At 45.5% G+C, this 27,864-nt stretch overlaps 1 protein-coding gene across 4 annotated transcripts in view; it reads left to right on the top strand.

Annotated features, from left to right (window-relative positions):
- Window positions 1–11,741: 11,741 nt before the first annotated feature.
- The window catches only part of ARNTL (aryl hydrocarbon receptor nuclear translocator like), a 99,689-nt gene continuing 83,566 nt past the window's right edge, over window positions 11,742–27,864 (top strand). For all 4 annotated transcript variants that reach the window (XM_032427291.1, XM_032427288.1, XM_032427285.1 and 1 more), the window contains exon 1: window positions 11,742–11,857. The gene's annotated coding sequence lies outside the window, so the exon portion shown is untranslated. The remainder of the gene's footprint in view (window positions 11,858–27,864) is intronic.

Below are 27,864 nucleotides of genomic sequence, written 5' to 3'. Positions count from 1 at the left end.
AAGTCAATATGTAGAAACTCTAGAAAGCCCTGCAAAAGTGTTAGTTATTGTTATTATTAGGTATGCTTCCTGTCTATTCTTTAAAAAAATGTATAGTAGAATTACTTTCCTAAGAAATTGATTTGGTTCACGGTAATTTACCACTATATGTGGAAAAGAAATTTCATTCCCCAGAAAGAGCAAATGAATAAATAGAGAAAAAGGAGGATTGTGTCTGGCCAAAACCACAATTTCAGACACACCATTCACTTTGTTTTAGAAAAATGTCAAGAGTTACCTATTCTTCACCAGAAGGAAAACAAGCAACAAGTCTCTGCAACCAGACATAGCAAGTATTGTTTTGAGAAAATGGAAGGGAGATCTCAGACATGCTTGGGCAAGATTATCATACCACTGCCTTTTAATTACAATTACCATGCTAAAAATAGTTTCATTGTACTTCATTCATTCATCATTGTCAAAGAGCCCCATTTGTGGAATATGATAATATTTAATGCCTTGCAAATGAACACAGCTGGATGCTTAAAACCTGGGTTGAAGTATTAAATAGACTGAGAGTGTTAATGTATTCTTTTCCCCTGGTTACAATGAAATTGTTGTTTATCAGATATATCATTAAGTTCTAGGATTAGGCAGGGGTGGGGAAGGAAATGTGATTTTATTTTATTTTATTTTATTTTTTTTAAAGATTTTATTTATTTATTTGACAGAGAGAGACACAGCGAGAGAGGGAATACAAGCAGGGGGAATGGGAGAGGGAGAAGAAGGCTTCCCGCAGAGCAGGGAGCCCGATGCGGGGCTCGATCCCAGGACCCTGGGATCATGACCTGAGCCAAAAGAAGACGCTTAACGTCTGAGCCACCCAGGCGCCCCAGGAAATGTGATTTTAACAGGGAGGTTGCCAACTCTTTCAGCTTCAACTACCTGGAAAGGTTAACTCCTAAATATTGTAATGAGCCAGGAGTTATGGCCAATCCTCCAAGATGCCAATATGGCACCCGTGATAGGGGAAGAGAGTGGAGGAGTAAATGAGGTATGGTTTACGTGAGTAGAGCTAGTCGCCTTCCTTTTCTAAAACTTGCTGTCCCTAGGAAGCATGAAGTCTCTGAGACCACAGCCTCTGGGGAAAAAATATAACTTCTTCTTTAGGGCCTAGACTGGGACCCTTGGATAAGGTAATGACTTAGCGTGTGGGATGTGGGGTTGAGGTCTTATAGTGTGGAGGTCCCTTAGCTCTTTAGCAGGTCCCTTAGTTCCTGCACAGCAGAGTGTATTCCCCAGAAGCAGGGCTTCAGGCTGGAGAATAGGTGCAAATAAAAATAATGCTAAGCACCACGAATATGCTGTAAGTTATTTTCAATTTCATCTTGGCACTGGAAATTCAAATGTGACTCTTGGTTTTCCCAGCTCGTCTATTGAGACAAAAGGGGGGCTCCAAGACCTAAGAGCAGATCGTGTTGGAATTTTCCAGGGATCCCAGCTCAGCCAGGGCAAGTTATCTCAAAGGCTGTACAATTTGGATAACTGGTGAGTTTAAGGAGAGAAAACCAGAATAACATGAAATGGTGCCAGAGAACACATGAAGTGTTCTGGAACACTTGGCTCTCCTGGTTTCCTTTTAAAATCATTTTTATTATTATAAACAACTTTGCAGAAAGTTTGTCCCATAAACTCTTCAATAAAATTAGTGACCTATCTCTATGAACATTTGCAAATTTGTCGTATGTATACATCTTCCTCACAACATTTTAGTTGCTCTGTATGTGATGGGGGGCATCTTACTTTTCACGTGGCATTATTTATAACATTATTTTCTTGGGCTTTTTCACTGTATTTATTTTCTAACTTTGTACTTCATGTTTTAAAGGAGGGCGTGATAGCTTATCCATGCGATAAAACAACATATTTTCTCAAAGGTGAATCAATTTCTTACCCCTTCTTGCTCGACTGACAAAAAAAATAACACGACACAACACAAAAAACATTCCCCCTATAACTTTCAGAAAAGTTTATTGTTGTTTCTTTTTTTTTAAAAAAAGACTCACTTATCCATTTTAGAGAAAGTGAGAGAGAGAGAGAGTGGGGAGGGTGGGGAAGGCAGAGGGAGAGGGAGAGAGAGAATCCCAAGCAGTCTCCCCACTGAGTGTGGAGCCCGATGCAGGGCTCGATCCCACGACCCTGAGACCATGACCTGAGCTGAAATCAAGTCCGACTCTCAACCTACTGAACCACCCAGGAGTCCCATGCTGTTGTTTCTTTTTATATTCCATGAAATACTTTATTTGAACGTATTGTCAATTCACTATTAGGTGATAGAACAAAAATTTTGGTAGCCACAACTGTAAAAATGGATAATACATGGCAGGAACAGTGAACTGATTAAATGAAAAAAAATGTGTTTATTCTTCTGTCCCTGCATTATAATGTAATGAATTTTACTGAAGTCCATGGCCACTCAGAGGCCACAGTGGCCCAGTAGGGCTACACTGTGGAATCTCACCCACTCATTTATTCATTCCAGCATTCCTCCAACATTTACTAGAGACTCTTCTAGGTGTGGAAGAGAGAGCAGCAAAAATGCCCCTTCACTCACAGACCTCACTACAGAGAACATACCATAATTAAGTACATAACAAAATGCCAGGTAGTGGTAAGTATTATTTTTTTTTTTAAAAGGGGGGGTCAAGAAGGTAAGGGGGAAGAGAAGGACAGGGCTGGGGTAAAATGGGACAGCAGCTATTTTTTATGTATTTTTGTATTGAAGGCCAGCTGACACACACAGTTACATTCATTTCAGGTGTACGACAGAGCGATTGGACACGTTTATACCTTATGCTAGGCTCACCACAAGGGCAGGTGCCATCTGTCACCATACAACACTATTCCAATACCATTGAGTCTGTTCCCTGCCCTGTGCCTTTCCTCCCTGTGACTTCTTCATGCCAGAACTGGAAGGAGCCTGCTGTTTCAGAAAGGGTGGTCTGGGAAGTTTTCTTTGACGTGGACGTGGTCACTGGAGGGAGTGATTCCTACGTCTACATTTGTCTGTGAAAGGACGCGTGCATGTGCATGGAAAAAATACGGCTCACTTTTACATCTCTTCATTATTGTTTACTCATTCATCCAAACAGTATTCATTTTTGCGAATGTGCTGTTACTGTGATAGCTGTGGGAGAGATGAGTGAACCATAGAGGCATGGCATCTGGCTCACAGAGTCTATGGGAAGACAAGAAATTATCACAAGTGTGATAGTGCTTTGAGAGAGGAAATACAGGGTGCTTTTTATGGCTGGGAGGTCAGGGAAGGCTTCCTGGAGGAAGTGACCTTTAAGCAGAGAAGCAGGTGTGAGCCAGATTAATGTGGACAAAGGCATTGAGAGTGAGAGAGATTTACAAGCATGGGGTCACTGTACAACTTTGTTTTGCTGATGATTTTCAACTTTGCCACCTATCTGATCTCCCAAGGGCTAAGAAGAAACAGCACTTGATTATATTTCCTTGCCTCTCTCTGGCAGATGTACAAATGCACAGGGAAATTATTTAGCAGTAGAGGATTAAAGGGAAAGACACAGCACAAGGGAAAAAATAATCATACAATCAAAACTGAATGACTCTATTTGTACCCAAGATTTGGATATCTTTATTTACAGTAAGTTTTATTGCAAATCAATCCTTTCGATAGCTGGAATGCCCTGTGAAACACAGAATTGGGGTAATAAATTTCACAAGGCCACTTATCAAGCTATAGTCATTTCCTGTTTTGTTTTTAATTAGACTGCACATAAATTTTCTTGTGTTTTTAACATAAGATTTATGGCAGAGAGAGGAAGAAACAACAGCAGGAGGAGAAAACATGAAAACCATCAAGAAAAAATATGTAAGTTTTTTTCCTTGTCTATACTGTTTGATTCTTTGAAACCTAGTGTGATAATGATGTAGGGTAGGAAATCTGTGGGCCCATCTCATAAGCCTATAACCTACCCAAAACTGTTTATAATGAAGAACAATTAGAAATGAAGGTTTTGCATAATGGTGTATGATACCTCCATTCAATGGAATACACCATAGCCATTAGGACATCATGTCATAGAAGGCTAATCGGCATGGGGGAATGTTCACCATAGATCAATTTTAGAAAGCAGGATGACAACAAAAATTACAGTGTGATAAAAATTAGGACACAATATAATTACAAAGAACACATGGCAAAGAAAATACATCAATATTTTAATAGGAGTTATATCTGCTTAATGAGATTATAGATTATTTTCTTCATGTTTTTTCTTCATGTGTTTTCCAAATTTTTTGTCACAAACATGTATTAGTTTTATAGTCTGAAAACAAAAAATGTATGTTTTGTCTTTTTTTTTTAATTGCAAAGAGAGAGGAGGGATTTAAGCAGCAATCATTCTTATAAGGCCCACATATCCTTGTACAAATGGGAGTTTTCCTCAGGTAGGTTTTGAATCAGTAGCTTTTACATGAGTGAAGTAAAGGACCCAGAAACAGGCTTTGTTGCTTGGGATAGTGCTGGGGGGTTATGTCTTTTATTTAAAAAACAACAACCAAAAAACCAAAGAGAGGGCCAAGGAAATAAAACTTCACAAGGAATAATGCTTTAAAAAGAGTAATTCTTGGGGTGCCTGGGTGGCTCAGTCAGTTAAACGACCAACTCTTGATTTTCGGCTCAGGTCATGATCTCAGGGTTGTGAGATTGAGCCCTGAGAAGGGCTCCACACTGGGTGTGGAGTCTGCTTAAGATTCTCTCTCTCCCTCTCTCCCTGCCCCTCCACAACCCCCCCTCCCTCTCAAAAAAAAAAAGAAAAGAGAGAGAGAGTAATTCTTACAAATGACAGGTTTAAATAATGCCCCAAGAAGCATTGCTTACATCTCATTACTCAACTTCTCACCTTTTAACTGGAATATGTATGATGCATTCTTTAATAGTGTGTTGTGGACCTGTTTGCTGGTTGTCCCTTTCTTTTGTTCATGGTGTGTGTGTGTGTGCATTTGTGTAATTCACCTTTATTTTTGTGGTCTCTGGATTTTGTGCTTTGCTTAGAAAGATCTTTCAAGTTTGTAAAAAATTTACCCCTATTTTCTTCCAGTGTTTTTATAGATTTCACTCTTTACATTTAAATCCTAAATAATGGTGGGTTACATTTTAGTGCAAGGATTAGGGTAGAGAGCAAACTTTATGTGTTTCCATATGGCTAGCTGGTTGTTTTAACAGCATTTATTGAAAACTCCACATTTTTTCTCAACAGTTTAAGTCACCTTTATATCATACTCGATTTTCGTGACTTTTGCGTCTGTTTCTAGATGCTATGCTTTTTCATTCACCTCTTGATCTGTTTCTTCTTCTTTTTTTAAGATTTTGTTTATTTATTTGAGAAAGGGAGAGAGAGAGAGAGCACACACCCGTGCGCATAAGCGGGGGCGGGGGGGGGGGCCCGCGGGAGAGGGAAAGGCAGACTCACCACTGAGCAGGGAGCCCCGACACCCTGGGATTCTGACCTGAGCCTAAGGCAGCCGCTTAACTGACTGAGCCACCCAGGCGCCCCTCTTGATCTGTTTCTAAACCAATACCAGACTATTTTAATTACCACAGTCTTTGATAATATGCTTTGATAATATGTTAGGTCAAATCCCCCAATCCATCTCATTTTCTTTTTCAAAAGCATATTGTAATTTTTTTAGTTAAGGCATTTCTTAAATGACTTAACACTTCACTTTGCTTTACTAATGCAAATGGAGATATATATATACACACACAGATACATTCATATATACACACATATATATACCATAAAATAATAAGAATAATATATATAATATACATGTATATATATTACCAGAGATTGAATTTTAGTGCTGTTCATTCCAGCAAAGTAGGGCAAAAATTATGCCAGTTTTGGGGCACCTGGGTGGCTCAGTTGGTTGAGCGGCGGCCTTCGGCTCAGGTCATGATCCCAGGGTCCTGGGATCGAGCCCGCATCGGGCTCCCTGCTCAGCGGGGGGCCTGCTTCTCCCTCTCCCACTCCCCCTGCTTGTGTTCCCTCTCTAGCTGTCTCTCTCTCTCTCTCTGTCAAATAAATAAAAATCTTTAAATTAAAAAAAAATTATGCCAGTTTTTTGAAGACAGTGTCTATTTATTCTTCAGGGTTTCTGTTGAGAAGTGATGTGGTCACTGGTGTTTTGTCTCCCTCTAGCAAATACCCCTCAGCCAAATGGAAAAGCCCCTTTGACATTTGAGCACCAAGATCTCTGGAATCTTGGCCATGTCTGCAAGCAAGATCTAGCCTAAATTCTAATTACATGGTCTAGGACACATTCCAAATGAGGTATTACTGCTCTCCCGTTCTGGGCTGCTATGACCATCCCATTCAAAAAAAGAGTCAAAGGAGGTCTTTTCAAAAGCAACTGAAAGAGTTATAAACACCGGTCAGCCCACTGATGCCTGATTTTTAGAAGTTCCATTTTTGTTTGCCCAGATAGTCAACCTTGGTTAAAAAAATAAAACCATCCATATACATATATAAACATAAACCACTTTTAGTTGGGTCAGCTGCTAAGAGATAGTTATGATTTTTTTCCCTAACTTCTCCTTAAATAACAAATGTCTTCAAAATGTGATCTGTACTCTCTAGCACCATGTCGTCTTCACTCATTTCTGTCCATGATTTCCCTAATTTCCTATGGCAGATCTTCTGGCTCTAGAAGCAGTTTTAGTAAAACAGCTTTCTTACAGTCAACCTCTTTGGTGTTCTAACCAAAACTTTTGTCTCAAGTGTAAGTTTCCCTGATCTTCTAAACTTGTGTGCTGAGACTTTCTTCTGAAGTCTCCCAAACCCAGCTGTTCACTTCTCACTTCTTTTGCTCTTCTTACTCTATTTTCTCCTGTTCTGATTCTTTGTTCACTGCAGTAGGCACCTTTGGGGAATCTTGCTCAGCCCATGCCCCAGACTTCAAGAATGACCTGTCTGAGCTTCTCTTGTTCTCTCTTTCTCACCCTTGGTTGAAAGCAATCATGAAGGGCCATGTACAAATGGGGTGGAGGGTGAAGAGCTACAGAGAAAAAGAATCATAAAGCACATGGGCAGAGGGATGACAAGTCCAGAGGATACATGACCCTGGAGAGAGGAGATTCATGCCCATGGCACCTCAGTTCTGGTCCTTTCGGAGGGCTAGTTGTGCTTCTTACCACGAAATATTCTTGTTTCCTCCCAATAAACCTCCTCCTTTGGGCTTAAGTTTGTTGAAGAGGCTTCTATTTCTTGCATTCCCTTAATGTGAGGTGACACCCCTGAGCCTAAATCCGTGTCTCTAAAATATGAAGTTTCTTTGTTTTCCAAAGGAATTGCCTAAAGGAAGAGGCAATTTAATGAAGGTAAGAGTGTGAGCACTGGGTTCAGATTGCCTAATTAACTTGAGATCTCAGGACCTCTCTGCCTCAGTTTTCCCATCTGTAAAATAGGAATAATAAAAGTATCTACCTTATAGGGGTTTGTGAGAATTGAAGAGTTGATGCATATAAAGCTCTTAGAATAGCACTTGACACATTGTAAGCCTGTAGTAAATATTGTTGTTATTACTGTTATTTATAGCAACACATTCCTACCTGGCTTTCTGCAAGAACTTTAACATGTCCATTCCAGGACTTCCCAGCTTCCTCCCAAAGAGAACACAACTACCTAACTTCCAGGTCCTGTCATTGGCTCCTCCATTCAGTCCAGCAGTCCTGAAATTTGACTTCATGTCTGTTTGACTTTGGGGCCTGGGTTTATTCCATTAGACTAGCAGTTCCCAAATTGGACTGCCTCACAGATACCAAAGATTTTGAATCAGAATCTTCCAAATTAGGACTTGGACATCTGTATTAAAACAAAATAAAACAAAAAACTCCTCAGTGAATTCTGATGGACCTGACCATTGGATCAGAGTTTGGGGAACCACTGTGGATTATACTACTTTATCCTCACTGACTGTAAAGTCTGTGTGGTAAATACCTCTTCCATAGAATTGCTAACCTAGAATGTATTGAATCCTTACTGTGTGCAGGTACTATGCCAAGGGCTTTCTATCTCTTGTCTCATTTAACTCTCACCACAATCTTGTGAAGTACATACTAGATTAACCCCGTATTACAGATGAGCAAACTGTAGTTTTGCTTGATAAAAGTCATTCAGCTAGCAAGTGTGGAGAGTGAGCTTATCAACTGCTGAAGTGAATGAGAATAGTATATTAGATAATGTATTTAAAGTATCTGATACACAGTAGGTGCTCAATAAATGTTCCCTTTCCCTTCCTTTTATCTATGTGATTTTATTCATTCTCAGTGAATTTTAGATTGAGGACAATACTTTGACCTTAACAGTGCCCAGAGAATTAAGAACCAGGATTCTAGAAGGTAGAAAATAAAAGGGAAGTGAGTACCAGTGGAAAATGGAGGTTGCTTGGGATCTCCAACAGGGAGAAACACAAGTATAATTACATGTGGAAGAACAGGCTCACATGAGGAGAAACAGTAGCTTGGTCACTGAGGGTAGGAAAAGTCAGGGTGATGAACTTTATTTAAAAGAGGAGAACCAAGGTATGAAGGTAAACCACATCATCTCAGAGAGACAGAGTCTTAAAAGAACACCTATTCCAGGCCCCTTCCCACCACATGGTCATCCAATTCTTTTTTTTTTTAAGATTTTACTTACTTACTTATTTATTTATTTATTTATTTATTTATTTATTTAAGAGAAAGAGAGTGAGAGAGCACACAAGCAGGGGGCGGGGAAAGGGAGAAGCAGGCTCCTTGCTAAGCAGGGAGCCCAATGTGGGGCCTGATCCCAGGACCCCGGGACCATGACCTGAGCTGAAGGCAGACCCTTAACCGACTGAGCCACCCAGGCACCCCTGGTCATCCAATTCTTTTTTTCTTTTTTGTATTTTTTAAAGATTTTATTTATTTGACAGAGAGAGACACGGCGAGAGAGGGAACACAAACACGGGGAGTGGGAGAGGGAGAAGCAGGCTTCCTGCTGAGCAGGGAGCCCCATGTGGGACTCGATCCGCTTAACGACTGAGCCACCCAGGCGTCCCGAGGTCATCCAATTCTTATGTAGACACTTTCCGTGACAGGAAATTCAACTTATCAAGGCAGAGGAGGTTCTAGTTGTTAGAAAACTCTTCATATTGTTTCATTCTAGAGGTTCTACCCGCAGGTCCCCCTTCCACCCTTTAGGGCCCTGAAGAACGAGTCTAATTTCTCTTCTATTTGACAGCCCTTCAAATATATGAAGACAGTTACCTTGTACCTCCTGGGGCAAAACCTTCTGCTTCCTTTAATCTTTCCTCATATGACGTAGTTCCCAGGCTCTTGACATCCTGGTCCCTCTCCTTGTGCATGTGTTTACTTTTCCTTTGCCAAGCCTTAACTGGAGACAATACTCTTATGTGTGTAATGACCAACACTGGGTGGTACTGTAACATCCAACTTGCTTTATATCTCAGACTTTTATCGATGCAGCCTAAGACAGCATTCATTTCTTTGGGCAGCCATACTGAGGACTCAGATCAAGTTGTCTGTCACCTGAGACCCTTTAGGTTTGCTCTCATATGCATCTGTTAAGATACCTCTGTGTTTCAGCAGTTAGTTTCCCAGGGTGGAACCCCCATATTTATCCCTGTAAGAGCTAGCCCACTGCTCCCACATTGCATTTGGCTTATGTTATGTAATGGTATCTCTTCCCCTCCTGGTTTTGTGTCATCCTGAAATGTGATGCAAATCCTCTGGGTTTTCATTCAGAGCACTGATAAAAGTCCTAAAGTCTAAGCCCCAGAGAGAGCCTTCTATCATTCCGATGGTAACTGGTATGGTATGAAGGTTTTGAAGTCAAATAAACCTGGTTTGAATTATGGCTCTGCCACCTATTGGGTGACATTGGACTAGCTGGTTGAAGTTTTGAGTTTCAGTTTCTTCATCTGTAACATGGTGTTGTGAGGATTAAGGGAGGAGATGCAGGGAAAGCATTTAGCTCATAATTGATGAAGCACAAATATTGATTCCCCTCTACCCTTTCTTCAGACCCACAGAGATTCATTAATCAGGCATCTATAGGTTATGGTTACTTAACCAGTTATTGGTCCAATTAATTATACTAGAACCCAGGCCTAGATTTCTTCATCTTGTGCACAATATCTCGTGAAGTGCATTGCTATAATGCCACTTACATAGAGTGGTTTCCTTATGAAATCAGGGCAGGGACAAAGTAAACAGCAATGATTCCACGGGCATATAAATTTAGGAAAAATAGTAAGCTACCAGTGAACTTGGTCGACCTTGAGAACAGTCAATATTCAGGCCACAAGCGCATATTCGGCAACCACGCTGTGCCTGGCAATGAGCTGTGGACAGCAAGGGATTTACCACGATTAAAATGCAGTGTCTGTGTCCAAGGAAAGAGACGAGAATTCTAGAATCTTAGGGGCTAGTCTGGGTCACAGAATTGAGTGAAGTGATTTCATTCCGTTTGTTCATGTATCCAGTCAACAAACACTTACCAAGCACTTGTTAGGTATCAGGCTCCTGCCCCCACCCCTCCATCTCACCCCCATCAGGCGCTTAAGGGGAGCGGGGTGAGTATGAGAAAAGAGAAGACACCGCCCTCGCCCTCCTCTTCAGCGAGGTTGACATCTAGAAGGTTAAGAGATCTTTGTGCTAAAGGCCCTCTGCTAAGTGCTTGAGACACAAAAATAAGACAGATTCACTGTCTTCTCAGTACCTAAGATGTGTTCTGTCATGAAATATTTATTTTTTGTAACTCTTTGTTTCCTTCCGTCTCGCTCCCTGGGCAGCTTTTCGCGGCAGAGACCGCGGCCGCCGGGACGGTGTCTGCCACACAGTAGGTGGTCAAAACCCGGGCACTGGAAGGAAATGCAATGGAATCGCCGCAGGCTTGAGTTTTGTCTTTTCAACAGCGAGAATGACAGCTGCAACGGGACGCTTGGAGGTCAAGACGAACGAAAGGAACGTAAGAAGCTTGGATGGGGAAGCCTTCTAGAAATACTAAGTATTCGTTCTCCCGTTTGGACTTTGGCAAGCCAGGCTGTTTTAGGAAGGGTCTGGCACTCTGTGTTCCTAAAATTGGTTTCCTAGATGGAGTTGGAGGGAGGCGAGCAAGGAAACGCTGCTTTTTGTCAGGGTGCCCGAGGGAAGAAGGGGAAGGAGGAGGGGTGAGACCGGTGAGCCAGAAGCAAGCCAGGGACCCGGAGAAGAGGGACATCCCAGGCGACTGCAAGGAGTGCGGCGTCTGCACCCGCAGTGGCCACCGCGAGCGGGAGACCTGAGGGGAAGGGAGAGGGCAGGGGCGAGGAAATCCAGGGAAAGCGCGCCGATTGGCCCTCTCCTCGGGGCGTGCGCTTCTGTGCGCCCAGCGATTGGTGGCGAGAAAGTAGCAGGTAAACCGGCCCCCGCCGCCCCGCCATTGGTCAGCAGCTTCTCTAGCTGCTACACCACTGGCCAACGGGCCGCCGAGCCGCGCGCGGATTGGCCGGGGACGACCGCCGAGACCGGCTCCCTTCGGGTGCTCGGATTGGCTGGTGGAAAGAGGCAGGTATCCGGGCTCTGGGGCTCCTCCATTGGTGGGCGGGGAAGGGGGGTTGGGCACAGCGATTGGTGGGCGGGGGGCCGGGCCTGGGCCGGCGGGGAGCGGATTGGTCGGAAAGTAGGTTAGTGGTGCGACATTTAGGGAAGGCAGAAAGTAGGTCAGGGACGGAGGTGCCTGTTTACCCGCGCCGGACTCACCGCCGCCGCCGCCGCGGGATCCGAGTGGGGGCGCGGACGCGGGCGCTCCCGCGAGCCACGGTGAGTGTCGGGCTGGCAGCGGCCGGCGGCGCGGCCCGGGGCACCCCGTCGGGGGCCGTTAGCACCCTGGCAGGCACGGCGCCCTCGCCGCCGCCCGGGGCGCAGCCCGGCCGCCGGGGAACCCTGCCCGACGTGCCCGCTGCCGGCCTTAAAGGGCCCGTGCCCGCTCCCTGCCCCCACCCGAGCCGCGGGGAGGCTGCGCCCCTTAAAGGCGCCGCGCCCGGCCGCCCCCATCCTCTCTCGCGGGGGCTGGCGCTGCAGGGTAGGGCGGGCAGAGGTGCCGTAGGCGCCCTTAAAGGGACCGGGAAAGTGTCCCCGGGAGTACCCACCTCCCCTCCTCGGGCATCGCTACCTGACGGGGGGGTGGGGGGGGGGGGGGGAAGCAGCCAGCTGCCTCTTAAAGGGACAGCTCCGCCCTTTGGGAGCAGTGATCCGGCTCAGGGCGAGTCCTAGGATGTATCCCTGGGAGCTGGGGGGACCTCAAGAGGACCATTCTTGACGGCGGCACCCCAAGGGCGTTGGGCAGGCAATGCCTCTTCTGCCCTTCCTCCCCATCTCCTCCACTTCCCTTTCGGGAGCCTGCGGGGCTGGGAGGTGGCGGGAGGGCGTCTCCGTCCGGCTTGGGGAGTACGAGTCTGCCAGCCCCTTCGGCCCTGTTGCGGGGCCTTGGCGCTGCACCCGGGAATCCGGGGCCCATAATGGGGCAGACCCCAGCTTGCGAACTTTCGTCCGGCCTGCGCCGTCTGGGTCCTCAGCCGCCCCAGGAGCATCCCCTGTGGGTCTTTGAACAGGTGCCCGACGGCACGGGGATGTCGCCCGGCGTCCAGGTGTGGGCCCGCCGCCCGCCCTAGAAGCCCCGGAGCCCCGCGGAGGGCGCAGCAAGGCTGGCTCTAGCACCGGGTTTGACAGATGTCAGAAAAGAAAGGTTCCCGCTCGCGATTGCCGGGCGTTGACAGCCAAGAGAGCTCTCTTTTGCTCGGAGATAGAAGTGGAAGAGCAGAAATTAATGCCGACCTTTTGGGGCTTGAGTCAACGACCCCCGAGGGGTCTCGAGAAGCCGGCTGCGGAGCGCAGGCAGGTGTCGGAGGGTAGTCGCAGGGGAAGGAAGGGTTGCACTGGACATTGGCGTCGGTTGTCACCGTCGGTGCTGGCCGATGAGGGACCAGGCTGACACCCCTCACCCCACATTCCCTATCCCCTTTTCCCTCCTCCGCTTCAGCCCCTTGGCCCCTTCCCGGTCCAACAGCGTTGTCTGGGCACTTTGGCGCTTGCTAGTCTCTTCTCCTTGCTTACAGAGCTACTCCTCGGCGTGGAATTATTAGCCAAGTTTTCTCACCTAGCTTCCAGAAATAAGATTCGGTATTTGTGAGGAAGCATTTCTTGAGTGTACCTGTATTTCCTGGGTCTTCGTTTTTAAAAAAATCCATAAAAGCTGCCCATTAGATGCATCTCATTTCCCACAACGCTTGCTTGTCCTTCTGACATCTGCTGCTGTTCCCCGCTTTAATCTATTTTTATATGACAACTATTATTTTAATTCTTCTGGTCCCATTGATATCAGGATCTGTCAATTTGGGTTGGTGGAGTTTTTAATTAATGTACTGGTTGAATCATGAGCTTAAAATAGTCATTGCTGCTCCTGAGCAGTTTTGAATAATCTCATGCTCTTTGTGCTTGCAAGGGAAAGAAAAAAAGTCACTGCTGTTAAATTAAATTTCCATATCAATGAAACTCCAAAATATTTTTTAAAACACAAAATTGAATCTTTTGCTCCATGATCTGTTACTGAGTTCACTTTACTGATAAATCTTTAAAACAGCTTCTTGAACCTATTTAGAAGGCTTTGAAATTGCCTGTATCATCTGATGCTGGAATCTGTGGAGGTATTTTGGTTTTGATGGTGGATGTAGCCAGTGAGTAATAATAATAACTCAAACTATAGTTAAATTTGTGCCTTATTCCAACCTCTAAAGTTTAAAAAGAGGGAGAGAGAAAGGAACAGGTGGTAGAAGAGCGTTAGCCTGAGAGTTAGAACATGCTGGTTCTGGCCCAGACTTGGGTGTTCATAGCTGTGCCACCTGGGGCGAATCACTGAGCCTCTCTGGGTTCTGTTTGCCTCCAGTGGAAAGTAAGGCAGTTGAACTAGGTGATCTCAAAGGTTCTTTCTGCTCTAGAGTTCTCTGCATCTCTAAATATTTAATACATTTGAGTTCAGGTTGGTATTTACCTCCAGAACATCTGAGCCGAAGTCCTATTTTCATAGGAAACTTAAACAGAACAACAGATGGGGTTTTAAAGACTCCATTTCAAATGATTTATAAAACGATGACGACTCAGGAGTTTGCCTTCTGCAGAAGAGGTTTGCCTACCACACGAAGAAAAGGAAGTGGCCGTGTTTTCAGATTTTTCCTTCCACGCCAACCATCTTTGTGCAATTTATGTCCTAAACAGTGAACAAGCACTGTGGAAAGACTTGGCTATGTTAACAAAACTGCCTGAGAATCTATCGAAACTAAATATTTTATATCTCTCTTTGGTGTAAGAGTTGCTTTCTTTCTGTGAGCTTTCTTCCGGTGGGGACCGCAGCGTCAGCTCTGAGGGTAGTGGTAAGAGAAAGTCAGTATCAGAGAAACAATTTCTGCCCCTTACCATGTTACAGTTACAGAGTGATTTTAGTTAGCATCATGGGAGATACTTGCAGGGAAGTAAAAAATCCTCTCTAGACCTTGAGGTTTAGTGAGGAGCCCAGAAACACAGGCATGTCACCCTTCTGCAGTCTTTTCTCACGTCATTGCCACTTCGCCACTTTGTCACAACACCCGGACTTACCCCAAACACTCACCCTGGCTTTTCTCCTCTTTCTCTCTCAAAATAAGACCTGTTCGGACTTGAGCCCCCTCAGCATCTCTTCCTTCCTGCTCAGAATGGCCTGTCTTCTCCACCCTCCCACCCCCATGTCTCATCCTCTCTTTCCAGTTCAGAAAAAGCAACTGGATCTGTCCTCTGTTTCTTTTCCTTGGACCTTCACCTTGGGCCGGAGCCTGCGACTCTGGTGGCAGGACCTGGGACTTGGGTTCTGATTAGACAAGTGCTTGATCCCTCTGACCGCAGGCTCCTCGTCTGTGGTGTCATGGCAGTCCCTGCCTCCCAGAGTCTGTGTGAGGATCCAGGGAGACGGTGCATGTGAAATGCCTGGCACACAGGAAGCCCTCCCTCAGTGCCTGCTACCACTCCCTCCCAGCGCTGCCAGGGTCCTGCCCCCTGAATATCCTCACCAACCCCAGAAAAGCCTTCATCTCAGTTTAGTAGAGGAAGGATGGAAGGGGAAAGACATAGCCCTTCTGCGGGCCTGTGATGGAGCAGGCAGCTTTCACCTGTCTGTACGTGGTACCCCTGAATCTGTATGTCTCTCTCTCCCCTCCCTGCCCCGCAGCCTCTCACAGGGCTGCGAACATTCACCTCTTCTACTCTCTCATTTGCTCTGTCCCTAGCTCCCACCCTCTAGCTGTTCTCTCTACCACCCTTCTCTATAGTTCACAAAGATCTCCAAAAACTTTCAGTCTTGAATTCCAGGGGCCTGTCCTTAGTCCAGAATGGTTGTTCTTGGCCCCTGTGTTGCTGTTCCCCTACCTTTCTTTCCATCCTTCTTGAAATTGCCTCCTTCTTCAGCCTTTGGGTCACGATGCTTTCTTGGTTCTCTTCCTGCACACTCTAAAGGCAGGTTTTTGTCCTGGCCCATTTTTCAGTCCTGATCTGTCTCTCCTGCTTCAACTGCCAGTGGGTTCATCGTAGACGTTAATGGCAGCCTGGAGCCAGCATTCGTGACCTTGGAGTTATAGGTTGCACACTGCTTGCAAGCACTGTCTCATTTCATCCTCGTAACACACTGGTGCCTGTGCCCCTTCACCGCCAAGCTGTCCTGAGAGGCAGTTTGTCTAAGTGGTGAAAAGCGCAGACTCTGGAGCAGATTGCACATCCTAACTGTTCCTTATCAGCTTTATGATGTGTGGTCAAGTTGCTTTGCTCACTATGTCTTGGTATCCTCAATTATAAGACTGGGATCTCTGGAGTCCTTACCTCAAAGAGTTGTGGTATAGATTAAATGAGTTAAAACTATTAAAAAATACATGAAGCTATTCATGCACATAATGAGCATTCAGTGAACGTTAGCTCTTGGTACCTCTGCTCCTTCTTGCCTCTCCATATCCAGCCTGCCTGTCCATGTGCACGGGACTGTCTAGTCAAACTGAAAGGCTGTCTGTTGCCCGGACCAGCCCTTGACCCATTCCATGTTCCAACTTTCTCACGTCAAAGTCTTACTCTTCTCTAAGACCCAGCTCAAATGCGTGGTCCTCCAGGAGCTATTTCTTCGTTGTGTTTTTCTTCCTCCCCACACCTGGCAGCAGTGTCCCCCAGCCCTTGGTTTAGCTTGAATTCGTAGCTACTGTTCCATCTATATTGTGTTGGGCTGTCTCTGGGAATATCTCCCCTGCTTGCTCAGGCCAGGCACTTTGCAGGGAGTTCATCTTGGTTTCCCCAAATCACAGCCATAGGGAGCCTTTAAGATGTGCTTGTCCAATCTAATTGATTAGTGATCTTTGAGGGGAAGGAGATGGAATGGGGTGCATCAGGGACGCACGTTGGGCATGGCTGGGAATAGTTAGGTCTACAGGGAAGAGAGGTTTGAGTTTGGGACTTAATGTGGTAGGGGGGGTGAGATTGGGTAAGTTTTAGTCATCTTTGCTTTAGGGGAACGTTGAGTGCCGGCATATGATGAGAAATGATTTTTACGTTAGTACATGCTGTCCTTTTAAATAGTATAAACTCATGTTCATCCAGCCCAGTTAAAGAAGGGGATGGAGGTCTGCCTGATTTCCTATTCTGGTTAATACTGTACCCATTGGATTTTGGATGTATACCGAGTAAAACATTTACATATATTTATGCCTTCAACTGCTGTTTGAAATGTGTGACCTGGGCCAATTAGCTTCTTTGAGTCTGACTTACCTCATTTGCAAAACAGAAATAATGGTCCTGATGGCATTAGTGGCTAATATTTATTGAACGCTCTCTATGTGCCAGCAAAGATGCGAGTCACCTTATGTTTATTAATACGTTTAACCTTCATCACAACCCCATGAGGTAGGTACCGTGATTATCCTTTGTTTTCCCAAGTGAAGCGGTTTTGGAAACTGCCCAAGGTCACTCACCTGGTGTGGGGCAGGGCAGGATTTATGCCCAGAGGACTCCAGAGTCTGCTCTCTAAGCACTGTCGTCGGGGCCTGCTGTGTGTGTGTGTGTGTGTTGGGTGGGGGGTGGGGCGGCGGCCACCACCGGAAACGCTGTGTGTGCAGTGCCCAGCACCGTGCTGGGAGGCAGGCAGGCCTGTGGCGATAGCTCACCCATCTTACTGTTGACAGATGTGGTCATGCACCTTCTCTTCAGCAGGACTGAAGTCCTTTGCGGCAGGACAGGATGCCCATTTAGATCTCACCCAAGTAGCAGTTCCAAGGGCTCGTGAGCATCCTTCTCACACCCTGTTGTGCACTTCTGTCTCTCTTGCTTCCTCATGCCTTTCTGGGCATCGCTCTGACATGGGCCTCGTGAGGCTCAGCCAGCCCCTCCCCGGGCAGCTCTGGGCATCGGATGAACCTTCAAACAGAGCTCGGTATCCCTTGCCCCCCTGTAGCCATCTGCAGAGCTCCTCACTGGGGAGGAGACCTTTTCAAGAGTCTCTCACCTTCTTCCTCCTCTCCCCAGCTTCTTAACCCAAAGGCAGGCATCAACAGCCTTGGTGTATATATATATATTTTAATGCCAGTTGTTTCCCCGAATACATTTAGATAGTAAGAGAAACATTGTCTTATGTCAAGAACCTGTTACATAAAAATGTGTTATATAATGTTCAAATATATACTGCACAGTGGAATTAGATACCACTTTTTTTTTCCCCCAAAGAATAGAAAGATAATAAACACAGGCTATACTGAATGTAATTAATCTTGGATTTGGAAGGCATAGAAAGACATGCTCTGCCCTCAGAGCTATTGTTTGGAACCTCTGTTATCCTCCTTGAGTGCTCCAAGTGTAGGATGTATGGGAAGTTGACCTGAATCTGCCATGGAATGCTGTTGTGAAATACTCTGGAAATTGTCTTTTTCGGAGTGGGGGGAAATTCCTTGACATCTTGCTTACTTACATTTTTCTCATATCCAAGCAGAGGGAAGAAGCTCTTTTTGCCCCTCATACTTAGACCAGTGAGGTCATCTTCTAACCAGTTTTCTGTTCTACCCTCTACCTCCTTCACTTCTTCCCATACAACGGGGCCAACTTTGCCTTCCAGAAACAGCCCTGTTGCGAGCGGCCTGTGGTTCACACCCCCGTGTTCGGTGTTCCAGACTCTCCAGAGTCGGATCCTTTTCCCCTTCAGTGGCCCTGCCCCTCCACCCCAACCCCCATTCCCATTCTGAGCTGGGCACCGGAGGTTCGGTGCTGCCCCGCTCTGCCCTCCCCTGCCTAGGCCGCCCCCATGCCATGCTCCTCCCCGCTTGCTCCCGTCTCCCCCTTGACCTGAGGGGCCTGTCCTCTTTGTCCTGGCTTGCCTCGAATCACACTTCTGGGTGAAGCCTCCTCTGGTGTCATTTGCTCCCTTTACATACACACTGTGTCTCTCTTTGTCACTTTTGATTGCCAGCCGTTCATTCAGAAGCAGTGGTACTTCATAATTAGCAAATTATCACATTGTAGCTAATTGGGATGGCCAGTTCTCTCATTTTTTAATCGTTTCATGAGTAAATATCTTGTCCTCACTTCCCGTTCTCCACCTCTACTCATTGACCCCTTCAGTGTAGCGGGGGGATGCCTACTGTGTGCACAGCACTGTTACAGGCCCTGGAGATACTGCAGGGAACCAAACAGGGGTCCCAGCCAGAGACAGATCGTGAACAGTTGAAGACGTTCGCTTCTGGTAGTGATAGATAGGCAATCGCATAAAGTAAAGCAATAGTGACGATGAATGGTGGGACGGAGGTTGCTTTAATTGGGTCCCTTGGGGAAGCCTTTCTGAAGAGGTGACATTTAAGCTCAGCTGCAGGAAGATCTGGGGGAAAGTGTCCCAGGAAGTGGGAACAAGTGCAAAGGCCCTGAGGTTGGAAGTAGCTTGTTTTTGAGGAAGGTAAAGGCCTGGTAACTGGATTATGCATTCCTTGTGTGCAGGTATTTTATCCTCCCTGTAACCTTAGCCCAGTGCCAGAAAGTCCCTTAAATACATACAGAACTGGAGCATTTGCCCTTAGTTATATATGGTACAAATAGCAGTTAACTAGACTCTGCACAGAAGGCTTTTAATAAAACTTTATATTGCACATAAATTGATGGTTCAAAGGGTTTTCTCATAAATGTACACCTAGCATGAATTGCTGTTTTCATTGTGTTTAGTGCAGAGCTTCAGCCCTCAGAATTCTGTTTTATATATGCAGCCATCTTATAAGCAGGTCTGTTCCAAAAGTTCATTTGTAAGGCACTTGAAACCAGGGATGGATTTTTCTATAGAAAAAGATGAACCAACTGGTGGATTAGTTCCCAGGTGAGCCCACAGACATCATTTCATGCTGACTCTGGTTGAAGCCATACTGTTTAGTGCTAAAGTATCCTCAGCATTAATTAAGCCTGCTGCAGCTGGACCCCCCTCATCTAGATGGCATTCTAGGTCATTTACTATTAGCATCAGAGGGACCCATCTCCTACTATTTTTCCAGCCTGCCAAAAAAGTTTTATGAAAGGAATTCTTGCCCTTGTGCCTTTAAGATTTAGCTCCCCATGTTATAAACGAGCCCATGATGTGCAGAGTAGGGAGAGCCCTGCACTGAGAGCTGGGAGAGCCTAGGGCCCAGTGTCGGCCCTGCCACTGGCTTGCTGAATAACTTCGAGTAAGCTGCCCTCACTGAGCTTTGATTTCTCAGGTCCTTCTTAGATATAACACCCTGTTTTCTCACCACAATGGGAAAACATACATATATTTCATTGTTCCAACCTACCCTCAAATGGCTGCCTCCGGTTTCTGCTTGAAGAAGTAGATGTACTCAAATAATGAGGAGCTCAAGAAATTCCCGTGTATGGTGCTCAGCAGTTACGCACTCCGTCTGCACCCTCATTTTGATCTGCTATCTTTCTTAATGAGTGGAAAGAAATTTCGTCCTAGAACTTTTGGTCCAGATAAGATTCCTGTGTTCTTGGCCAACTTATCTTCCATATAATTATGTAAACTGGTTTTTCTTTTTAACTCTTAGGGATAAAAATGGTGACTATGGTTTGTTACTTATGAATTATACTTCTAAGTGCCCTTAGGGAATGGAATGAATTTGCAGGAGAGAGCAGAGCTGAAAGAGTGTGGGATCAAAAACAATTTTAAATGTTAAATGCAAAGCTATTTTCAGTATCCTGCTGGAGGAAAAAAAAATTTTTTTTAAGGCTTTCAATGATAGAAGAGGTTTCTGCTCCAAAGGAGAAAGGAGCCTCAGGTTTTGCAGTGGTGAAAACTAGCTAACGACCACCCCTCCCTTCCTCCTTTCCCCTCTCTGTGTTTCACTTTGGCGATATGAGCCACATTTGCCCTTTGACAAGTTTGCCGTTTAAAGGACTCTGGGACGCAGGGTGTTAGGGAGTTAGAGCTCACATGGCCCAGGGCGCAGGGTGCTTTGCTGCAGACTTCCCCACCAGATTCGAGCAAGGGAAGCCTCCTTGGGATTTAAACAGCACTTTCAGCATGGCCTCTGTGTGGTCAGTTGTGAATGAGATGTTTGTTTTTTTTTGTTTTTTTCTTTTTTCCTTACGAGAAGGCACAGCAAGGAGTTGGGGCAAGAAGTTTCTGCTGGATTTCACCTTGGAGCTGGAAGGTGGCATGATACCTAGCCTTCCTCCTTAGATGCTAGACTATGAGCAGAATTGTATCTGTTTTGTTCTCGGCTGTATCCCCAGCAACTAAGACAGTGTCTGCACAGAGCAGTCACTTAATAAATACTTATCAAATGAATGAATTCAGCCTGGGAAAACCTTAACTTTCCTTCCCTATCTAACCCTCGTGAGCTTGGTCTTGCAATGTACTTTGGAGTTTAGGTTACAACTTCCTTTTGACATCTGTGTTTTTCTTATTCTTCAGGCTGGTCAGATATCAGTATCTTTTATTGATGATCAGGGCTTAACTGGCTGTGGTTGTCCCTGCCTGGCTGATGTTCATCTTTATGTTATCTTTAATTGGCCTCAAAGTACAACAAATCAATAGCTGAGCTGCGTGAACTAAAAGAAAACTTACTGTGTATTTCTTTGGGTGTAAGTACTACACATTTATTTATTCAGTCAACACATATCTGAGGGGCCAGATGCCAGGCACTCAGTCTAGACCCAGAGGGAGAGCAGAAGGAGTTGTTGTAGGGGCGCCTGGCTGGCTCAGTTGGTGGAGCATGTGACTCTTGATCTCGCGGTGGCAGGTTAGAGCCCCATGTTAGGTGTAGAGATTACTTAAAAAATAAAATCTTTAAAAAAAATTAAAAAAAGAAAGAGTTGTTGTAGCCAAGGAGCCTGAAGTTTCATCTGTTGATGGACGATAATCCAAGGCCATGTGTAATGCCAACTAAGTGGTCTAGACTATTTTAAGTACTGCAGGAATTCAGAGACCAGAGTGATCTTTGTGAGTTGTCATGGGAGGGAGGAGGCCTCATGGAAATGATCAGGTTTAATCCAGACCTTTAAGAATGGGTAGGATTTAGATTCACAAAGGGGTAGCACAGCTCTTTCCAGGGAGTAGATGGGCGGGAACATAGCACAATTAAAAGCACAGAGGTAGGAATGACCAACCTGTATTCAGGAACAGAGACTTGCCTAGAATGGAGGGTTCTCAAATAGTGGTGCGAATTTAAGTTTGGAAGATCAGTCAATGCCTAAACATGATGCACATCATTTCAGATGATAGTGATTACTAGTCTATAGAGAGTTCTTATGATGTCCTTCGCATTTCACGTGTATTATCTGATTTAATGCCTATAAAACCCCATGAAGGGGTATTATTATTAGCATCATTTTTAGAGATGAGGATCTTGAAGCACACAGTGATCCGTGACCTCCCTAAGGTCAATATAGCTAAGAAGCAGAGGATCCAAGCTTTAAAACCAGGCCATGGAAGCTCTTGACCATTGGACTCTGCTGTCTCCCAGTGTCCTCCACATGCAGAATTTGGATTTGGTTGGGGTGTTAGAGTCATGAGCTGGAAGTAGACAAGGCTCTATTTAGTGTACTCCTTCATTTTGTAGATTAGGAAACTCTGTGAGGTTAAGTGGCAGGTCAAAGTTTACCTGGTGAGGTAGAGACTGGTCAGCAGTGGAGGGAGAACCACTACAGTTGGTTTTACTGTGGTTGTGATTACTATTTCAGTGATGTGAAATAATTATCCCTAAAGCATCAGTCCGGTGTGAGTGTTTCAGTTGTACTGGAGCAGAGAGGGACTAGCTGCAGCAGGACCTGATAGGAGGCTGCTAGCTGAAGCCAGACAGAGAGTCAGAGGGAGCCAGAGCTGGGAATTGTCAATTATGTTAATTGGCATGGCTGTTTTCTGTCACCCTTTAGATTTCTAGAGTGCAGGGAACATCTGCCTGTGTGAGTGTCTTTCAAGTATGTGAATCTGCACTGTATTGTGACCGAGCTGCCTTGGTTAATGAATTCTCTAGAAGCAAAGCACCATTATGAAAGTTGAATGTTTAAAAACAAATACCCACATTTTCTGGAAAGAGAACCAGATGAGGAACCAGATAACTTGCATTCTGGGCTGCTTCTGCTACTTAAGCACCAGATAGCCTGAGCCAAATTACTTAAATGTCTCAAACTGTGGCTGATTCCTTATCTGTGGAACAGGTGTAACAATTCTTGCCCAGCCCCTTACAGTGTGGTTCTGATGCTGGAATGAGATAAGGAACAAGTAAGGGTTTTGAAAGCTGTAACGTTGCTCCCGGGTTGAAGGGAGCCACCGTTGTAGTTTTCATAGTGAAGATGTACTGGCCTTTCAGGGATAGCCTGGAGGGCAATGCAGGAAGTTCTCCCGCCTCCGCCTCCGGGGCATGTTTAGGGATGCGGCGCTGTCCACCTAGTGGGTGCTGACGGGCCTCACTTTGCTGGGTAGGGCCATATTTTAAAGGTGATGATATATTTCACCCTTAGAGATGAGGAGCCACAGCCTGGGCATGGCTGGAAAGGTTAGGCACAGATACTCAAGTTAATCTGTTCTTCTGTGCACACACCTCTCAGGATAGTGATGGGCAGCTGTGAACCAGAAAAACAAGTGTCAGGATCTAGCCAGCCAGCCAGTTGGGTATGCTTGGATGTTTCACCTATCCTGGGGCATGAGGCAGAAATCCAGAAGAACCTTGATTAGCCTAGGGGCTAATGGGTGAGCCAGCACGCTGTCTAGGTAATACCTGATTCTAAAGCCTGTAGCAAAGGCTTGATTGGAGATGTGCCAAATCTTAATTTTTGTTAGTTTTGCATGGTTTATTTATTATTATTATTATTATTATTATTATTATTATTATTACCTAACCTTTGAGCATTTGCCATCTGTCAAGAACCGTGCAAAGTGCTTGCCTTTTCCCATTTAATACAGTAGCCCTGTGGGGTGGACACTGTCAGTCTCACTTTCTAATTAAGGAGACTGAGACCCAGAGATGCTTCAGATAACAGACAGGGTCCCGGGATCGAGCCACACATCGGGCTCCCTGCTCAGTGGGGAGTCTGCTTCTCCCTCTCCCTCTGCCCACCACCCCTTGCCCATATGCTGTCTCTCTCTCAAATAAATAGATAAAAATTAAAAAAAAAAAGAAGTCCAAAGGCTTTAATAGATGATCAAACATGGAATTTATGTAATGTCTTTTAAAAGTTGACCATCAAGTTCTCGGTTAGGAACACAAGCTCCTGTTATCACATTGTTTCCATGGAGAAATTAGCCTTGGCTCACATCATTTCAGCTCTTGGTGCCTTTTCCAGGAATGGAGTGAGCCACTGTAGGAGAGAGGACTGGTCATGCTTATCACTTAGAGCTCTTTCCCCTGCTGTTATTGAAGGGGGCTGATTTGCTTCTTTGAGCTCTCTCAATTTTTCCTGTGATCCGAACATAAATCATCTTTGAGGTCCGAGGTCCTGGTAATTGTATTTTTTAGAAGTTTTCCCTGAAATAAATCTGAATGGAACACTTTCTTATATAGTTTTGAACCTCCTCTTTAAAGTATTTAATTGGTGGCAAGGGCTTTACTCAGAGAATGTAGAACTGTTGTCACTCAAACCTTTTTGGTTGGGACACCAAGCAAGTTCCTGTATTAAAGAGATCCACAGTCACAATGGCTAAAACTAGTCCATAGTAGGTAGTGGTCCAGGCCTTCTGCCTTCATCATGTGGTTTCCACTTCGTGGTTGAAGGGGGCAGCTTCTAATTTCACCATCTCCTGGGGGAAAGGGTCCGGGGTGGGGGTCACATGTAGTCATTTTAAGGTCAAGACCTGGCAGTAGCACATTCTTTTATCCTAGGGGCCAGAACTTAGTTATATGGTTACATCGAACTGCAAAAGACGGCTGAGAAATATCTTTAGGTGGGACATCATGAGTCCAGCAAAATCCATTTTTAAGAGTGGAGAGGAAACTGAACATTAGGAGAAGCTTGCACGGTGCTGCCTTGTGGTACCAATGGGAAGGATTCAATAGAGTTTTGAAGCTCTCCTGAGAGCTGGGAAGATGCCTGAGCCCAGGGTCAGAACCTAGGCAGGCACACAGAAATCAGGGCATATGCAGCCTTCTGGAAGTCAGGGCGACTCATGGCTCAGAAACTAGATAGCCAGGTAGAACCAAGGTGCTAGAGGGAATAGAATAATCTGAAAGACTTCAGTTGTCTATTAGAGGAAATTAATCAGTGTAAGTGGTACAGTAGAAAGAGCACTGAGCTAGGAGTCAGAAGACCTAGGTTTGAGTCTAACCCCTTCTGCCTCATAACATGGGGCAAAAAAATACTTAGAAGAACATTTGCTTTATCATCTACAATATGGGAAAAACAGTGATGGCCTTTCCTGTCTCCCAGGCTTAGTGTGAGAGTAATGGAAGGGCACATGCTCTGCAAACTGCAGCTCCATGGAAACTGGCATAGCGTCTATTACTCACCTCTGTCCCCAGCACCTGCTGTAAGGGCTGGCATGAACATACTCGTGGAATGAAGTGTCAAATGTGAGAGGTAGGAAAGAAAATGCATTGTGCAGAGATCTTGATCCAGGATGGTCTTCTCTGCTGGGCAGAGCGGTTCTGCTCTCTACTGGCCAAGGTCTTGGGCCTACATGTATAACCAGGTACCCCCTGGGGTGCAGGCAGACATCAGGGCAGCTCCCAGCCAGGTAGCACAGGACACATAATACGTCTTTGGCAAGACCATTTGCTTACTTCACTGAGTAGGTGACAGAATCCAACAAAACAGGAGCTAGGACTTCCAGTTGGATGTCATGGTCCATGAATGTGAACTGATCATTTTTAAGTAGTCTGGTCTACCTGCAGATTGGAAGACGAAGCCTTCCCAAGGCTGTCAGAACTTAACTTCTTGCTTCAAAGTAATAAGATGTGGTTATAAAATTCCCCTGTCGATTTGAAAAAAAAAATTATGTGGCTTGTTCAAAACAATAAATGTTTACTGAAAATATGATAGAAGTAAGAGATTACAAAGATAAGCTTATGGTTTCTATCCTATGGGTGTGTTTCTATCCTGGCCAGAGTGTTTTTTTTTTTTTCTCTTGCTGGAGAAATGGGGGCTCAGTGGATAATCAAAAAATTTTTTTAACTTTGATTCATTTTGTTATTTAATTTGTTTATTCACTAAGGGTGACCTTCTTTCTTGGAACACAGTGGAGTATTTTTAAATGGACTTTATTGGAAAAAAGCAGGAATTGAACTTACATTCACAGTATGCTCCTGACTCTGTTAAAGGCTCATGCATAGAAGGAGGGAAAAGCACCAAAACGTTAACAGTGGTTCTCATCTTGTAGAATTCGAGGTGATTTTTATTCTCATCTCCTTCTCTGTGGTTTTCTATTTTTTAACAGTGAGCATGTGTTACTCTTATAATCATAAACGGCTAGTTAAAAATGAGTCTCACAAATTAATACCCTCCAGCCAAATGAAGAATTTTTATTTTTGGCAACCTGGCCTGAGCTATAAGCTCTCATGTTAACTCAGACCTAGCCAAGTTATTTTCTGACAAGTTAAGGGGTTTGTTAGAAGGAGGATGTTTTCCTTGTGGAAATCAACACAGAAAGCAATTGTTTTGTGATATGTCAGGAAAGAGGTCCTGAGGAACTCTGCTCCTGGAATTTGACCAGCCTGTATTAACAGTCACTTACTGAAATGAACTTCGCAGCTTTCCCACTCACCATGGCACTGTTTCCCTTCCTCTTACACTCATGTGTTCCTCAGGGACCCCCAGACTCCATCTTCCTGGGACTGGGGGACCCTGTCCCTTGTTTTCTCAGGCCCTGCCACTTCCAATGTCCTCTGTGCATGTTCCCCTCCATCTGTTTGTGACTGTAGATTTGGTTGTGGCTTCTTCCCACCACCATGTTTGTAGACTGAAGAGAACTAGTTGTTGTTCTCTTCTCTATCATAGCTGTTCCTTGCCCTTTTCATTGCTCAGGTGAGAGGCCTGAGCTGTGCTCCTGGGACAGAATGAAGAGGAGGGGTCAGGATTGTAGGGAAAGGGTGGGGATACTGAGCTGGCTGCGGAACCTTGGAGAAGCCACTGGGCCATCCACCGAGCCCTTGACCGGTCCCTGGCAGGGCCCGCTCTGGCACAGCTCCTGCAGACGGCTGCTTGGTGCTTGAAGCCATGCGTTGATCTCTTGCCGTCTTGTTATGTGGCAGTCACTATTCTAGATGCTGTCAGGGGGCATAGTGATGAGCAAGGCAGACCTGCCCTCTGCTGTCACGGAGCTTTCATTCTTGTGGGAGAGAGAAATGGTTCGCAGGGAAATTAACGAAGCTCATTACGGATTGTAAGAATGGCATCAGAGATGGTTACATGTGCCCTTTTGTAAGGAGCAGGAGGGCTGGGGTTGGGATGATCCCGAGGCCGGGCTCCTTCTATGCCCCTGGTGCTTTCTGGTGGGGAGGGAGAAGATCAGGGAGGTCTCTCGGGAAAGCTGAGCTGCTTCTCCCATTCAGGCTGCCTGGGGCCAGGTCTGCAGCTGCAGACCTGCAGAGAGAGCAAAAGCTGATGCATGAGCCCGGGACTGGCCCTCTTGGTCATTCCACTTGCCCATTTCTGGGCTGCAGGTGCACATCCTCCTTTTCTGAAGAGCGATAAGCCAGTCCGCACAAAGAAGTCCCAATCTGTGCAGGCTGCAGGCCTGTCCGAGGCCAAGCTTGTGTTTTCTCCCTTATTTGCAACTTCTAATGAGGACCAGCCTCTCCATGTCCCTCCAGCAGGATACTGGACTACTGTTCTTTCAGGGACAGGGTTTTCTATTTTGTTGTTGGTGGTGTTGTTTTAGTTTTAATGAGCTCCTCCCTGCTGCCCCATCCTCCACCCACCCCCAGTCCTGGCCTTGTGTGGATTTAGGCCGTCTTGCTGTGCCATTTCCCTTTCTGCAGCTCTTGATCACCCACGCTTACAGGACCTTTGGGCCCCACTGTCTGCTTGGCTTTCGACTGCCCAGAAAAGGTGCAAGTTGGGTAGTTGTGAGTGATTTTCCTGAGCTTCCTTACTGAGTCTTCTTTTCTATTATACTTCTCTGTCAGATGGGCCATTTGTCCTGCTCTTTGTGCCCCGTCTTTCTGAAAAACCAGGACAAACAGGACCCTCACTCCTGTGGAAACTCAGCACCCTTCCTCCTACAGACCTTAGTGACTGTGTTTTCTGACCCTTCTCCTCCCATCTTTCTCTTCAAAGAACAAAGCCTTTGAAGCTTTCCTCTCACTGGTTTGATGCAGTATGGGGAACTT

This window comes from Phoca vitulina, unplaced genomic scaffold, assembly GCF_004348235.1.
Source record: "Phoca vitulina isolate PV1807 unplaced genomic scaffold, GSC_HSeal_1.0 scaffold36, whole genome shotgun sequence".
Lineage (NCBI taxonomy): Eukaryota > Metazoa > Chordata > Mammalia > Carnivora > Phocidae > Phoca > Phoca vitulina.
This window is presented reverse-complemented; position numbering and strand designations above follow the sequence as displayed.